Source organism: Sciurus carolinensis, chromosome 10 (genome assembly GCF_902686445.1).
Source record: "Sciurus carolinensis chromosome 10, mSciCar1.2, whole genome shotgun sequence".
In the NCBI taxonomy this organism is placed as follows: Eukaryota; Metazoa; Chordata; class Mammalia; order Rodentia; family Sciuridae; genus Sciurus; species Sciurus carolinensis.
The window spans coordinates 82,526,395-82,540,998 of NC_062222.1; positions in this window are offsets into that span (position 1 = coordinate 82,526,395).

Consider the following 14,604-nt stretch of genomic DNA (forward strand, 5'->3'; position numbering starts at 1 on the left):
TAATTAACTAGAATTAGTCATTCTACAACATATATATACTTCAAAACAATATGTCCTGCATGATAAACACATACAATTTTACCTGTCAATTTAAAATTAATTATAAAAAAAGAAGGAAATCTCCCAGATGTATGGACCAAGGTCCTTTTTATTGTATATGGTCCAAACCTAAACTCTGATAACTCAAGGTTTTTTGTTCCTTTCATATATGAAAACCCTACATGTACTCCAAGGATGTTACTAGCTAAACATTACGATGCATAATTGTGAAAACTAATGCATGCTTTATGCAGAATTATTATGAGAACTTTCCTTTAGTGTTTACTCACTAATTCAACAAATATTGCATTCACTCTTTCCATGCAGTTGCTTAATGCTGGAATAGAAACATGAATGAACCACTTCTTTCAAGAGTTCATGTTGCTGGGAGCGGTGGTATATGCTTGTAATCCCAGACGCTTGGGAGGCTGAGGCAGGAGGATCTTGAGTTCAAAACCAGCCTCAACAATTTAGCAAGACCCGAAGCAACTCAGTGAGACTCTGCTTCTAAATAAAATACAAAAAAAAAAAAAAAAAGGCTGGGAATGTGGCTCAGTGTTTAAGCCACTCTGGGTTCAATCCCTGGTACCAAAAAAAAGTTCATGTTGTGTATGTAGAGACAATTCTTTGGATTATTAGTTTATTTATAACCCATGCTCTTGTTTCTGTTTTAATCTTCTGCTGCAGGCCACCCCTGATCTGACAAACAAAGTCCACATTTTCCTCTTCCTAATAATGCTAAGCAATAAGAACACTATGCCCAGGTATTGGATTCAACAAATAGATCCCTAAAGAATTTTTCCCAAATGATTTTATTTAAAATATTTCCTAAAATGAAATGTATTCAGAACATTTTCCCTCTTAATTTCTGAATTCCAGTGTATTTTAATGTATATTTAATCTGTATGTTTCTGACTCATTTGCATATAGCTCATCACAGTTTTATTCTATAAGAGTAGATTGATGTCAGAGAATATTTTTGGGGGTGGGTACTGGCGATTGAACTCAGGGGCAGTCAACATCCCCAGCCTTATTTTGTATTTCATTTAGAGACAGGGTCTCACTGAGTTGCTTAGTGCCTTGCTTTTGCTGAGGCTGGCTTTGAACTTGTGATCCTCCTGTCTCAGCCTCCTGAGCTGCTGGGATTACAGGCATGTGCCACCAAGGTCCAAGCATTTTTGTTACTTTTGCTATTTACTCTTTTTAAGTCCTAACCTCCACTATCCCTACCACTTTCTTACCTAGCCAAATCTGGATAAATATTCAAGTTCTACTTAAAGCCAACTATTTGGAAAGCTTGAGATCAAATGTGTATCTATTTATGGTTGTATTCCATTTTGGTATCTCCTGTTGAATGAAGTATGTTTCAGAAAAGTAAGAGGGAAGGAAGGGAGGGAAAGAATTTCTTTTTACCAAGATTTTGGTGTGCATATTTCCTGCTGAATCTGCCTCATATACAAGTGTGAGCAGGGAGACAAAGCAGGGCATTCCTTTTCCTTGAAGAATATGCTGGCAAATGTATTTTTGTTGTAACTTGGGCTTCTGCAAAACCTGTGCTGAATCAGAAGAAGAAAGCAACAATGGAAAGTTTCAGCATCCTCCTTCCTTCCCTTCCTTTCCATTCCCAAGAAATAAAAATCCCACAGAGAATATGCTGCACATTCCAAGAGATGTAATCATTATTGTGCTTTAGCAGCCCTTAAATTTTACAAAACATACCCAAATTAACCTAGTGGAGCCTCTGGTTTCACATCTTTTGACTTCCAATTATTCTTATTATTCTTATAGCCATTCTCATTATTATTATTGCAGGTATCTCACTATGTTTTCAAACAAAAGCTTGGCTTGCTTTTCTGAAAATGTCATAAGAACTAAGCTCCCCATAAAACTTTAAGGAAACATTTTAAAACCAAGGCTGCACAGGTTCAATCTGAACTTCATTAATGGCTTCCTTGAAGCCAAACATGGTCTTGCGAGGCCCATTATTAGTGTGATCTGGAGATGCTGAAGGCCCACATAGTTTCTTAGAGTCCAGAAATGCCTCACTCAAGCTGGCATGGTTCCCCAGACTGTGCTGTTTGAGGCTTTATTGGGTCCAGGTAAAATTCACATCTTGTTTTTCTCTCTTGATTCTGTTAGTGATGAAGAAATATCAGACAGTGCTAGCCTACCTGGAGAATTAACAGCCTGATGAAGGGCCTTCATTGGCAAGACCAAGAGAGGCTTTCTGCATGCAGCATCCATTTAGCTGTTTTGTGGTGTAATCATTTGTGATTCCTTAATTAACAGTGACATTTTATGGTCAAATATGTAATAAGGCCTCTATAGGATTTAGAATTCTTCATAAGACTTAGAATGTATCTGTATCTTTCTGGAGGGAAAAAATTTTGAAGGACCTTCTATTCCTTAGGCTTGATAATCAGACCAACTGATGAATAGACTCACTTTTGAAAGGTGTTTCCAACTCTAATAGTGTTATGGTTTAGATATGAAGTGTTCCTCCAAAAGCTCATGTGTGAGACAATGCAAGAAAGTTTAGAAGTGAAATGATTGAGTTGTGAGAGCCCTAACCTAATTGGTGTATCAATCCACTGATACAGATTAACTGGGTGGTAACTAAGGCAGGTAGGGTATGCTTGGAGGAGCCAGATCACTGGGAGCATGCTTTTAGGGTTTATATTTTGTTCCTGGTGAGTGGATCTCTCTCTTTCTCTTTACTTCCTGATTGCCACATCCTGAGCTGCTTTCCTCGTTCACAGCCTTCAATCTTGGGTCTGCCTCGTCCAAAGCAATGGAGTTGGTTATCTTTGGAGTGAGACCTCTGAAACCATAAGCTCCAAATAAACTTTTTCTCCTCTAATTGTTCTTGTCAGGTCTTTTGCAAACAGCAATGAAAGAGCTGCTCATTCAGACAATGCTATGTACCAGGCATCATCCTAAATGCTGGGAATACAATGGTGAATAAGAAAGACAAAGAATATCCCTCTGAATTTATAATAGAGGGCAAATACACACACTTTTAAAAAAATGCTTTGGATGACTTTCCTGTAAACATTAAAGCAGGATCATAGAATGATGGGATGTGCATGTGAGTGTAGGTGTGGCAGTTACTGTATATTTGCCAGTCAGAAAAGAACTTCCTGAGGAGTTGGCATTTGGAAGGTGTCTAGATTCAATGAGAGAATGAACCATGGAATAGCTGGTAGAAACCCTTTCCAGAAAGAAAAGACAGGAAGGGCCAGTGCCCTGGAGTTGGAGTGAGTCTTCCATGCTCAAGGAGCAATGAAAGTCAAAAAAATAAAAAATAAAAACCAACCAACCAACCAACAAAAACAAACCCAGTCTGGATAGAAGGGATTAAAGTAGCAGATAACATTAGAAAATAAAATTAAATTCTTCTCACTGCCTCCTCAAGGCCAAAATGTGTCTGTTGCTCCTTAATTTTGAGATTATCCACATAATCATCTTTGGCTGATGGCAAGTGGGCAAGTGGCAGAGGTGACAAGGTGCTGACTCTGATGGGAAGCTTTAAGAGGCTTGTCACATTACAGTTGTGCAGATACAGTGTAGTAAGAAGGTTGAGGCATGCTCCTTTGAAAGTCTTTGGATCCCCTGCAGCCTGAGAATTTGTGCCCCAGGATGAGCTGGCTGGAGCAAATCTATGTAGCCATTCACAGACCTGTCATTGAAATCCTTAGGTTTACAGGCTTTTAATTTCAGCCTTATCATGCCAAGGTTTAACCATTACAGGGATCGGATCATTTAAGATCTTTGGGGCCTTGTTAAAAACTTCAATGATTTTCTAAATGTAATAGTCATTGGGTGGTTCAGAATAAAGGAATGACACAAATTAAAATTTTAAAGATCATTAAGTTTTAGAAAATCTTTACTCATTAAAGAGATGAGTAAAGATGATGTCAGATAGTTTAGGAGCAGTAGTTTGAGAGATAAATTAAATTATTTTAAATAATTTCTTTATTAAAAAAATAAAAATAGTAAATTCTGATTTTGTTCTGAAAACTTGATAATTACATGACTGTCCATGTAATCAAAGATGGTAATCTGTTCTGTGTTGGGAATATGTGCTGTTTTTGAGTTTTGCTGCAGTATAATCTGTCAAATTTAGTAGAACTATTTCTTTTTTTCACATGGGAAGTAGGGAACACATAGCCTGAAGTTAGGAAAAATCTTTTCTGGTGCATTTTTAAATAAAAAAGTGATATACTAGGGTGGGGAGAGAAGAAACCAAATACTTTTCATGTAGCTGTGCAGATATAAAGTATCAAGAAGTGAGTATGGGGACATTAAGATTACACTTGAACATTAAATCAAGAGAACTAGTATATTACTATAATTCCTCCAGGCTTAAGAAGGGGAAATCTTAGACCTTCATTGGGTTTCCATTTTCCCACTAGAAAAATAGGACATTAACTGCTTTACCTTCTTATTAGCTCATCCTAAAAATTGTGTATGCTAAATCAAAACCACCCTAAGATTTCATCTCACCCCAATTAGAATGGCGATTATCAAGAATACAAGCAACAACAGGTGTTGGCGAGGATGTGAGGAGAAAGGTACACTCATACATTGCTGGTGGGGCTGCAAATTAGGGCAGCCACTCTGGAAAGCAGTGTGGAGACTCCTTAGAAAACTTGGAAAGGAACCACCATTTGACCTAGCTATCCCACTCCTTGGCCTATACCCCAAGGACTTAAAATCAGCATATTACAGAGATACAGCCACATCAATGTTCATAGCTGCTCAGTTCACAATAGCCAGATTGTGGAACCAACCTAAATGTCCTTCAATTGATGAATGGATAAAGAAACTGTGGTATATATATATACAATGGAATATTACTCAGCCATAAAGAATGATAAAATTATGGCATTTGCAGGCAAATGGATGAAATTGGAGAATATCATGCTAAGTGAGATAAGCCAATCTCAAAAAACCAAAGGATGAATGATACTGCTAATAAGTGGATGATGACACATAATGGGGGGTGGGAGGGGTTAGTGTTAGGGTTAGAGTTAGGGTTAGGGAGTGAGGCAAGAATGGAGGAAGGAAGGACTGTATAGAGGGAAAAGAGGGGTGGGAGGGGTGGGGGGGAAAATAACAGAATGAATCAAACAACATTACCTGATGTAAATTTATGATTACACAAATGGTATGCCTTTACGCCATGTACAAACAGAGAAACAACATGTATCCCATTTGTTTACAATAAAAAAAAAATTGTGTATGCTAAAGCACTTTGAAAAAAAAATTCAGTGCCATACCTATGAAAAAAATAATTATAAAACTTGAAAACTGGTCAAAGTCTTTGCTGGCAAAATACAATTAGTGCTATACATGCAAGAATTTCTACCGATTCAGATTCAATGTGGTAATTACAAACATCTAGAGAATTTCCATTTTTATAGAATTTAGGTTAGAGTACATCTGAGTGAGTGCTACTTACAGTGTCTGCTCATGTATATAAATTTCAAGTTAATACAACCCAACACTCAAACAGAGAAATATCAAACTCTTTAAAAATGGTTTGCTATTTGTGGGGGATTAGGGAAGGATTTGAGCTCTTCTAGGTCTTATTTTTTCTTTATTAAAGAAAAAAATTAAACCAAAAAATGAAATTAATGTTTTTTCCTCAGAAAAGAAAAATCTACTAAAATTACAGATGCTTTCCCAGCCTGGAAGCCACTTTTCCTATGGCACACATGAGTTATCTGTTCTGAAGTTTGTCCCAAAAGAAGAGACAAGAAATGATACTCACTTCTCTGTCATCCCTGTATCATCTGATGGAAAGTTCTACTTTTCTTACAAGGTCAACCATAAAATCTTGATGTGAACTGACATTTTAAACCAAAGTGCCCAGTTACATTTTATCATTTGGTCAAAAATATTCTGGTCTTTTGTTCCAAATTAAACCAAAATAAGACTATAAATGGAAAAGTTGAACTAGGCAGTAAGGACAGGGTCCAGAGGGAGTGATGAGGCCAACTGGCTTTCCTTCTCAGGTAATAGGGGATTTCAGATTTCTAGACAGAGGGGACTGAAAAGCAGAAGTTCTTCTCCATCATGTGTCATGTCCAATAAGGCGAAAAGGAATTCTGGAAGGAGCCTACCTCCAATCTGAGATTCCATCCTCTAATTTGTCACTATATTTATGGCCCTTACTTGGGATCCTTGCCAGGGACAAAGTGGACTTGTCCAAGCTGACAGTGGATTGTGTTGGTTCTAATTACCAAAAGCAACAAGTCCATCTTTATTAACATTTGGGCCTTCATATGATCAGGTGTTGTGGGAAATTGTGTATAAGTCAAACTATCTCTTTGAGAGACTCAGCAGTACAAATTTTTGCCATGACCGTCCCTTCCTACCAGCAGTTGGGAGGACAATTAAGGTATCGCCTGATGATTTTTTCATTATAATAGTAATAGTTAATACTCCTGTTTCAACTGAGTTGTTTCTATTTCTTGATTTCATACTTGCTTTAACCTGTCTTTGCACTATTATGTCTATAGCACTTCATAAAGTTTATTGAACTTTAAGGAAAATGTATGGACAATTTCGAGTGTGTGTGTGTGTGTGTGTGTGTGTGTGTGTGTGTGTGTGTTGGGGGATTGAGGAGAAGTTTTCATGATATTCTCAAAGAAGCCTGTGATGCAAAAATGGATTAACTTGCTAATAAAAGTGTCACTCATTCCCTTAGCTCAAGGATGTTAACCTTAGGTTACTAGGGTACCACCAGACCCACAGTGTCATGGGATAAAGTAAAAGCTGGGGCAACTACCTTGGGAAATTGCTACAGGTTCCATCACTTTTGAGTCTGAGCTTTATTTCTGCCTTTGGATTTCACAAATGCTATGCTCTGGTTTGTAGCCTGCAGACTCTTTTAAAGCACACCACCTTAGTAATGATAGGTCATGTCAACAATCTGTCACTTTGGTTTAAGCCTTCTTTGCTACAGAATCAAAAGAAGAAATGGGGAAGTCTTCGACAGGGGCTAAGGGAAAGAATAAGAGACTAGAAACCTTTCTTTTGTTCTCCATTAGGCATCCTTAATATCACTTTGCAGTCCTGAACCCAGAACCACAGATTCCAAGGTTCCAGAGCCTCTGACTGCCTACAGAAGATATATGCATATATATATAAATTTTGGTGCTTCTAAGAATAAGAAGACTTTTCAGATCTGTCTTCCTTCTACTAATTCAAGAATTCCACTCCTACCATCCAAGCCAATTGAGCATGTTTCTTCCAATGTTTAACAGACCAAATAGGTTACTTTTCTCTTACTTGGTATTTTACTTGGATTGACCTTACTGGCCTCACAGACATCTGCACCTGACTTTCTCTCTCTCTCTCTCTCTCTCTCTCTCTCTCTCTCTCTCTCTCTCTCTCTCTCTCTCTCTCTCTCTCTCTCCTCTCTCTCATACTAGGGATTGAACCCATGAGAGCTTTGACCATTTTTAGCTTTTATTTTGAGACAGGGTCTCACTAAGTTGCTTAGGTTCTTGCTAAATTGCTGAGCTGCCCTCAAACTTGTAATCCTCCTGCCTCTGCCTTCTGAGCTACTGGGATTTCAGGTGGGCGACCCCATACCCAGCTCCTTCTAATTCTTACTCTAGTCTCTTGATTGCTTCATCAGACAGGATCTGACAACAGTTCTCATAAGTCCTCCAGAAACATGCTTATCCAGCAGGTTTACACTTTCCCTTCTTAGTCTTTTCTTGGAAAGGAATTCAATGGGTGGGACAACCGCAAAGTATTTACACATTTCCTGTCTTTAGATATTAAAGAAATAAACTGTTAGTCATGAATTCAGCACTTTTCAGTGTCATTCAAAAAAGAATTACAAGTACCAAAATGCACAAAGTTGGCATAATAATAAAGATTGTTATGAAGTTGGGAGAAAAGTGAAAATGACTTTCTAATATATCACTGGCAAATCTAGAGTAAAATTTGGCCATATAACATGTGCCCCACAGGGACATAGTCTGTATATTTCATGTAATGACCACCTGGACTCTGAAGGCCAAGCCAAGAGTAATCTCAGTTCAGATTCTAGTTTTTATCCCATCGTGCTGACTTTGGGGGTCACCATGGGCCTTAATTTTTATTTCTTTAGGGCTTGTGATTTTTTTCTGCTGGAACACTATAATTACTGAAACTTTTGCACTTTTAAAATATTCATTGACACAAAACATACTCTTAAACACATAGACAATACTATCTACCCTCTGTAAATTGTAGAGAAGGTACATATAGCTATCTTCTGAAAATCTACATGATTTTGTGTGAGTGAACCATTTTTGGAAGTTGTATTAAAGTTTTCAAGTTCCTGGGTTGCCTTTCAGGACACTGACCCAAGAGTAGCAATTTGATAACTATACAAAGCCAAGAAACCTGGAGAGAGAAGGAAGTAGAAGACAGCATATGTCAGTACCAACACGAATCATCCCGTCGACATGTTTTAACCAAATGTTTACTTCAGAGCACTCTGTTCAGCAGAATTGAGTTGAAGTTTGCCAACCAAAATGGTTAATTAATGTCTAATCAAGGCAGTGAAAATGAGCTGTTAGTTCTCATCCTGGAGAGTGTCTCATGTCTAGAGTGTTTTGAATGAGTTTGGCCTGCCTGGCAGATGTCAGTTGGGGGTAGGCCATTCACAAGGCCGCAGTGAGTAAGCAGACAGGACTGCTAGGACCTGGCACCCAACTCATAACTTGGGTTAGATACTGCCATCCAGATCTCAGATCTGCTCCTCAGCTTTGAGGACCTGAGACTCTGGAACTGAGATCATAGACTGCACCCCCAAAACCTGAGTTTGCTTTAGGGTTTTCACATAGTCTCCAATGCTTGACCTCATTTTAAGGTAGTCTTTTCTGTCAGAATTTTTATCTTACATCTGGCATCTTCATCTGGCATCTTTTCTTTTTCCTTCTTTTCTCCCTTCCTCTTTCAATCCCTTCCTCCCGCACTCATTTTCCCTTCTCCCTTCCATCTTTCCTTCCTTTCCTCTTCCATCCTTTGTCCATCCCTTCCTTCACACTTGTTCTTAAGAGTTTCATTTTCAAAAGCTAATCTTATTTTCATGCTCAAGGAAGGCACAAGAAACTGTTTTAGAGATATATTTGACTGGTAAAATCTCCAAGATGCAGAAAATAAGGCTGAGAAGGCAAAGAAGAGGGAATGGTTTTTAGTATATTTTTGTGCTTCTAATAAATAAAATCCTTTTACTCCTCAAATTTATTTTTCCTTTATAATCAAAGCCAGTATTGCTCAAAATCCAACATCTGTTGGGGTTCTGTGTTTAATTAGCTATTTTTTTTTTTCAGATGGCCATGAACCTTTGTCTTCATGTGAGTTTCTCCTTTCTCTTTTCAAATACCCCTTCTGGCCTATGGATGTTCTCCAGAGCGCTCTCCCTCCTGATATTTTTAAAACCAGATATTTCTTTTCACTTTTTTTAGCTACCCATATTAACTTTCAAATATTTTCTCTGTAATTTATTTCGCCAAACTGTAGTTTATACTCTGTTTCCGGAATGTCATATCAAATTCATGCTGTTTCCCCGGCTCCAAAGTGGTCACAAGTCCCTCATTATCTGATAACCCTCCCAGCATCTCACAGGGGTGCCTCAGGCCCAGCCTTATTTCCACTACACTTGTCAGGTAGGGTCTTTGGTGTTTCCTCTGCTCAAGTTATTTTCTTCACTCTCTGTTTTTCTTCTACTGGGTATAACCAATCTTACTCCATAGTTTCTTGGAACTTGCTTTCTTCAGGACATTCCTGTAATGGTTTTGATACACGAGAATTGTAACAATTTTTATTATGCAGCATAGTTTCTTGCTTAAGTTTCTGTGGCTCACATGGTATAGTAACTTTAGCAAACAACAGAGCTGATTCTTCTTCATAATCCCAATGATGCTTGGCAATGAACAGACTTCCAAAATGTATACTGATTGAATACTGTTATGGTTTGAATGTGTTGTGTCCCCCCCAAAGCTCATGTGTGAGACAGTGCAAGAAGGTTTAGAGGTGAAATGATTGGATTATGAGAGCCTTAACCCAATCAGTGAATGAATCCCCTGATGGTATTAACCAAACGGTAACTGAAGTCGGGTAGGGGTGGCTGAAAGAAGTGGTCACTGAGGGTGTGCCTTTGGGATATATATCTGGTATCTGGCAAGTAGAGTCTCTCTTCTGCTGCCTGATCCTCATGTGAGCTGCTTCCCTTCACCACACTTTTCTACCATGATGTTCAGCTTCACCTGGAGCTCCGAGGAATGGAGCCAGCTGCTTATGCACTAAGACCTCTGAAACTGTGAGCCCCCAAATAACCTTCTCCTCCCCTACAGTTCTTCTGGTTGGGTCTTTAAGTCACACTAGCAAAAGATCTGACTACAAATACCCTAACATTACATAGCTTTTTCTAATACCCTGGTTTATTTCTTTGTGTTATAATCATAGTAGTATGCTATAAGTGGCCCACACTAGTTTATGAGAGCTGATTATTAAACTTTGCAAACTTTGATATTAAAAATTAAATCATATAAATATAATCACTACATTTTACTTAAAATTAAGGTTATAACTTCTTAAAACTCATCACTACATATTTATTTTGCATATTTAACTGTTGTCCACATCTTTAGGATATATATACCTATAGTATCTGTAGAAATGCTAAATCATGGTGGTTATTGTGTGTCTCTTCCCAAAAGTGTCAGTGAGATTAACCATGGTGTAAGTATTTGTACCACAGAAATTTGCAATTGCAAATTGGGGCTTGATTTATTGTTTTCTTGATTCCTTAGACATAGGAAACTAGTAGAGAAGATGTTAATGAAGATTAAACTTTACAGTGTCTATAGATAAGGCACTGTAAAATAGCATAAAATGTTAAGGAAATATTTTTCTACTTTTCAAAAAGTATTATCAAGAAGTTTCTTACATAGTTGGTAAACAAGTTAAGCTCCAACAAATACCTTACTCATTTTATTTTTGTTTTACTTATTGACTTAAATGAAAATGCCAACCTTCAGTGAAGTCCAAACTATACTTACTCAATTACAACTGTAGGTTTGAGTACAGAAATATGATTTATGTGAAAATCAAAGAAAGCATTCATTTTGTAAGAATTAATTATTTATATGAAATTCTGAATGTTATCCCATATTTTACTATTATTTGTAAAATTTTGCTTATAGCAAATCCTTTATATCAACATGTTTATAACAAATATATGTGAACATCTATTATATGGGCTAATTTTCCCAGAGATTTTCCCCCATATAGAAGATTTAACTAATCATTTTTACTTTCATTTATTTCCTGGTTCTCTTTTCACTCCTTTAAGGAAGGTTTTCTCCTTTTCCTTTTAATGGTAACTATTTGGAAGTTAATGGTAACTTCCAAAGAGTCAGTTGCATGGGGAGGGCAGTAAGAGTGACAATGTTTTTGCATGACATTTATATGAGTCTTGTTTAGAGAACAACTAATATACAGAATGCTGGTACTCATGATGATGTCTTTTCATCTGGATCATAGGCTCTTGTTACTAAGATGTCTAAGATGTTTGTACCTCCGGGATTATTGTATACCTCAGATGTATGCTGCCTGTTCAGTATAGTTTTTCTCTGCAAAAAAGAAAATATGGAAAGTGGATAGGATATGTAGTTTTAGAAACAGAGCTAGGCAACATAAGAGAATTTCCTACTAGAATCATTTTTAATAACTGATCATTGACATCTTGGGCTTGAAAAATGAAAAGTCAATGGCACACATTTAACTTGATATTACACATTTCATTAGCAAAACTTCCCTGGCAATCAGATGTAGCTCTAAATTTTGTAGAGTGTGAGGCTTGTACTACTTAGTTCTCTTTATATCACACAAATAAAAAACACAGGTATAAAATATTTTAAAAGTGAATATTTAGAAAAAAATTACAACAAATTATAAATTTTAAAAGACTAACACATAAGTCCAAATATCACAACATCAGAGAAAAGAACATAAGAATTTATACTGCCTTTTTATATGAAGAAAATTTTGCAATAATCTATTCTGCACAAAAAAATATGATTTAATCTTTCTTCTAGAATGGCTGATAGAATTTTCTTTTTAATTAGAAACTTTTCTTTCAGTTTCAAAACTTGTTAGTAAAAATGTCATGTAAATATTTAGAATTACTGTCAAATGTGGGAAAACCTCTCTTGTTTCTTTGATTCAGAAAGGCAAGATTTCTAGTGTTTTTTGTGTATAGTAACTAACTGTAAATATTCTTTAAGTTGATGATACTTATTAACTAATGTGTCATTGAAAACCTCATTGTAGTGACATGGGTTTTGTGTTATCTTTGTCAACATCAGCAAATCAATGACAAATTAATAAGAACCAGTATAATATAATTGGCCAAGGGAAGAGAGTAATGAGCAAAGGTATTTTTCAGCAAAGATAAGGAGAGCAGTTTGCATAGGGTACAGCAAGCCTATAAAGGAGGAGAGGGCACAAAGGAAAAACAAAAGCAAAAGCAAAAGCTTAGGGCTGGGGAAATAGCTCAGTCGATAGAGTGCTTGCCTTGCAAGCACAAGGCCCTGGGTTCAATCCCCAGCACAGCAAAAAAACAAAACAACAACAACAAAAAAGCTTTGGAGATAGAAGGGAAAGTCTGCCACAACCTAGCCAAGATTGAGGACAGATGATTGTAAAAAAGGTCTGCTGATGGATCACGATGCAAATGAAGATCTGGATAGTGGAAGTCTTACAATCATCACACAAGCAAAGCTAGTGTGAGTCCTTGCTCTGCCCCAACAACCACACAGAACCCTGCTGCCAGTAACTTAACCAGGCATGGACAGGACCGCAAACCACGTACACCTATACTACTAGAACAAACTAAAATCTTCCTTAGCCATATTCCCAAATGCTCCTAGCTCTTCCAACACCACCCGACATGAGATAAAGTGTAACAAAAGAGAAGCTAGAGTGGAAAGAGTCATCAGTCTTAGAGAACTGCTGTGAAAATATATTTTGCGACTTTGCAATTTTCTTTTAAAACATGTTTCTAGAGCCCCTTGTGGAGTCTCAGAATGGGCTGTGCAAATAAGAGAACCAGTAGGATGATTTTTATCCACTTCATAGCAAATAAGACTCTGCTGGCCATGTCATGGTGGGAAGGAGACTCTGAGTGCTCTAATACAACCATGATAAGCACAGATTAAGGTACAAATTGAGGTGATATATGTGGCTCCAACCCTTGCTCTTCCTGTGCACTTACAGTAAGATCACCTCTCTCTGGAAATGATCTTTCAACAATCGAAGAAAATGAGAAGTCTTCTTATTAGACAACTGGAAATAGTTTCCAGAAAAATCAGTAGTCATTTGCTGCTTCTGGCAAACTGCAATTTATTGGAAAAGGCTGAGGAGCAGTAGAGAGACTATAATAACATATCTATAACATCTGGTCACTCTTAAAAATGGTACTATGAGGAAGGATAGACATTTACAAAATGAAAATGAAATGTCTTATTTTTTAAAATTTAGGCAAGAAAGAAGTATGTTTTTATAAGTGAGAAATACTGTTTGCAGTACATTAAGTTTTGTATTATGGGATTAAATGCTGAAACTCCTAAAGGTTTGTTATAGAGATTTTTATCATGTTACTGCACCTTTATATTCTTATTCCCTGAAATGTGTTTTCTTTCATCTGCCAAACCAGTGGTTCTCAGCTCTGGCTATAAAATAGAATACCTGGAGTACTTTTTAAAAATATGCATTTTATAGGCATGCCCCCAAGTATTTGTAACTTTAAAAAACAACCTAAATAATCTTGATGCACAGTGAGAGAACAAATGTATCAAATAAAATTCAGGACAAGACATCTTTAGTTTAAACTTCACACTTCCATTACTGTGCTAGGATTTAGAAAAAGGAAATAGAGTCAGAATTCTGTTTATCCCAGTCTACAAGCATTATAGCTCCACCTACTGGGAGGATGGACTTTAGAAGTTAGTATCTGCTCTGTTCTCCATAAACAATTGGTTCTATTTCAGCTATTGGCAAAATAAGTTGTCTTGAATAATAACAACAACAATAAGAGTTACTTAACTGTCTTGGCCTCTTTGGGCTGCTATAACAAAAATTTCTTAAACTGGGTGGCTTATAAACAAGAGAAATTTATTCCTAGAGACTGGAAAGTCCAAAGCCAAGTTGCCAGCACATTATCTGGTGAGAGTTGTTTCCTGGTTCATAGGTGGCACCATCTCACTGTGTCCTCGTATGGCCAAAGGGTTAAGGGATCTCTCTAGGGTTACTTTTATAAGGACACTAATTCCATTCATGATGGTGCTGTCTTTATAACCTAATCACCTCCCAAACGTTCCTCCTCCTAATACCATCACATTGAAGGTTAGGATTTCAATATGCAAATTTGGGGGGCGAGGGGGACAGAACATTCACACCATAGTAGTTACTAAGTAACATATTTTATAAATTAAATAGAATTCCTTGTTTCTTGACCTTGACCATGGTGAAGGGGAAGGCAGACACTGACAA